The sequence below is a fragment of the Dryobates pubescens genome, chromosome 9 (genome assembly GCF_014839835.1).
Source record: "Dryobates pubescens isolate bDryPub1 chromosome 9, bDryPub1.pri, whole genome shotgun sequence".
Taxonomy (NCBI): Eukaryota; Metazoa; Chordata; class Aves; order Piciformes; family Picidae; genus Dryobates; species Dryobates pubescens.
The window spans coordinates 28,655,755-28,659,254 of NC_071620.1; positions in this window are offsets into that span (position 1 = coordinate 28,655,755).

A 3,500-nucleotide genomic window follows, 5' to 3' on the forward strand; every position below is an offset into this window, starting at 1 on the left:
AATCCCTCTCCCACATGTCTGAAAAGGCTTGTCATCATCACAGCAAAAATCATGATCACATCATGACACAAGTAAGTCCTGCAGGATATATTGGACTGATTTTCAAGGGGAAGGTGAATAAATCATCAAGATAATTTTCTGTTAAATATGTATTAACGTTCCCTATAGTGATAATGCAAAACCATTTGCCATGGAAATCAGATTCTTAATAATAAATTACCCGACACATCTGCTTCCTGGGTAAACAATTTCTGTTAAAGAGAGAACAGCTGCCTTGTCATGGTGAAGGATGACAAATACTCAGCTCCTTAATAATGAGTTCAGTTCAGTGATATTAGAGAAAGCACATTTCAGAAAATCTGTGAGAAAAGTGTCAGTTGACATAAAGAACACAAGATTATTGCAAAGATGCAAGAATTATCATTACAGCCAAAAATCAAAAAGGCAACAAAATGAAATAAAGAAAAAGGTGATAGTGCTGGTCAGAATGTATTTTGCCATCTGGAGATGCAGATGATACAGCGATCACCCTGATGTATCAGAATCAGATCCCATGATGTCAACAGCATTCCTCCCATTGTGATCTTATGCAAAACACTTTTTGTTCAGGCTTGTACCAGCATGTCAAAGAGCCTGCAACTGTGCTGAAACAGGTAGCACACAGATACAGGTGACCACAGCCAAACCACTCATTCCACAGCTAAAACATCAGGATCCAGTGGTATGAAAACTTACTGCATAATGTTGTGTTTTGTAGTAAACGCACAACAGTGGTAAAATGCACTTACACACATCTACAAAGAGTCAGAACAGAAGTGTATAACATTAAGCCACATTTAAATCCCATCCCATGAGGTATGTGACTTTGGTCCCCCAAGATCCCACTTCCAGGAGTAAAAATAGACTGCAAAGAACAAACAGTTAAAGGAATGCTAAGAAAATAAGTAATATCACATACATAAGGCAAAGGTAATACCACCAAAAGAATACAAAGATGATGTGACATACTAGTCACAAAATGCTTTTTAAATGTTTTAGCTCACCTGAGCAGTCAGATGAATGCTAAGTAGATAAGTAGTTGTTGAAAAGACAAGAAAAAAAACAGAAGAAAATAACAATGGACACCTGGAGGTAGAGGTTTCCAGAAAGACACATACAGCAAACTGCACTCTTGTGGACTCCATGGATTGTCATGTATTTCAGAGAGGCAATGAGAAAAAGAAGCCATTGCAGTTCCTATTCCTCTATGCCCCTCTCTGGTGAGCACTGAACACTGCTGGTCTCTGCATTTAATTACTACACTGTACAATCTATTTTTGACCAAACACAGAGATGCCTTTTTGCTGTTTTCAGGAAAAACTGGAAAATATTAATTCATTCTAAGAAGTTCCAGTGTGACTTTATTAAAAAGGCAGGCCCGTTTAAACTGACACACATTGAACAGAAAGAAATTAAGAAAAATAAAATCTAAGATACTTAATCTCAGATATGTAACAGCAAAAGCATTTTGCAGGTGGTAGCGGGTAAGAAGGAAGGTCCCAAATTAAACACAGGTGCTGTGCTTTGCATTTACCTGCACAGAGGCCACAGAAAACATACTGCAAGAGACAATTTTCCTTGAAACTGGAATTGAAATAAGGGAGCTGGGACTAATGGGTTTCTTTCATTCCTGCAAGTTATCTTCAACTAAGTAAATAAATAAAAGACTCCTATGTTTTTAAGAGGGGAATAATTTTAAGGAGGTAAAGAGAATCCAGGAGAAGAATGCCTTTTTCCCCCTTCTCTTGTAGCTTCTAGACAGCAGCATAAAATGTGAAGCTGTACTATTTTTACTAATGGAAAGAATAAGAGGATCACAGAATGTTAGGGGATGGAAGGGAGCTTGAAAGATCATCTAGTCAAACATCCCTGCCAGAGCAGGATCACCTATACACAGGAATGCATCCAGGTGGGTTTTGAATACCTCCTGAGAGGGAGACTCCACAACCCCCCTGGGCAGCCAGTTCCAGAATTCTACATAAGGATAAGACTGCAGCCAAGGAAAACCCCTTCATCTTACCATTTATTAACAATAAAATAAAATACTAGAGAGGGCATTGCCATTAGGGACTTGTTTGTCAAATAATATATCTGAAGCAACTTCCTAAATGAGTTCTCTAGGGAGTCCTCTCTAGATTCATTACATTAGTGTTAGCAGTAGTACAGTAATCTTTCCACTGATGTCCATCATATTACACTGTAAGGATTTTTCTAGCCTTTTAAAATTACAAGACTAAAACTGTTGCGTGCTTAAGGTTTCACTAAAAAAAATAGTTTCAGTAAAAAAAAAAAAAAAAAGATGTTAATTCTTTGGCAAAACAAATGCTCACATTTAAAAGCCAAGTTCTCTTTTCTTTTTTTTTGTTTTCCTTCTTCACAGAAAGCCCCATACCTCAGAGCAAAATTTAGCCCACAGTTTGGGTTTGTGAATTCAAAACATTGTCTCTGTCTAACAAAGTGCATACTTAAAAATACATTAATCTTGCTTAATTAGGGTAAGTAAGTATACAGATCAACAATAACATTTGCTACAACATCTTCAGCCCTGAAGAAAAGGATTTGGGGGTGCTGGTCAATGAGAAGCTCAATATGAGCTGGCAGTGTACACTTGCAGCCCAGAAAGCAAACTGTATCCTGGGCTGCATCAAGAGAAGCATAGCCAGCAGGTCAAGGGAGGTGATTCTCCCCCTCCACACCACTCTTGTGAGACCCCATGTGGAGTACTGTGTCCAGTTCTGGAGCCCCTATTACAGGAAAGATATGGACATGCTGGAATGTGTCCAGAGAAGGGCCATGAGGATTAGAGGGCTGGAGCACTTCTCCTATGAGGACAGACTGAGTGAGTTGGGCCTGCTCAATCTGGAGAAGAGAAGGCTCCGAGGAGACTATTGTGGCTGTCCAGTACCTGAGGGGAGCCTACAAGAAAGCTGGTGAAGGGCTTTTTGGGATGTTGGGTAGTTATAGGACTAGGAGGAACAGATCCAAGCTAGAGGAGGGTAGAGACATTAGGAAAAAGTTCTTCACCCTAAGGGTGGTGGCACACTGGAATGGTTTGTCCAAAGAAATGGTGGAAGGCCCATCCCTGGAAGCTGTGGCTCTGGGCAACCTGATCTAGTAGAATGTGTCCCTGTCCATGGCAGGGGGTTTGGAACTGGATGATCCTTGAGGTCCCTTCTAAACCTGACAATTCTATGGTTCTACGATTTCAGTGTCAGTTTGCCTCACCTCACTCCTTAGGCATGCCCAACGAACCTCCAGCGAACCCTTCCTCTGAGGCCGGGTCGCGACAGGTCGCCTCACACTTCCCGCCAAAACCCACAGCTGCCCCTCAGCAGCAGTCTCCGCTCGCAAGGCGGCCTGCCCGCGGACCCGGAGGCGGGTATCTCGATAAAGGAGCCGGCGATGGCCATCCCCTCAGCTGATGAAGGCGTGGCGGCTCCTGCAGGGTGGAGTTTGCTGTC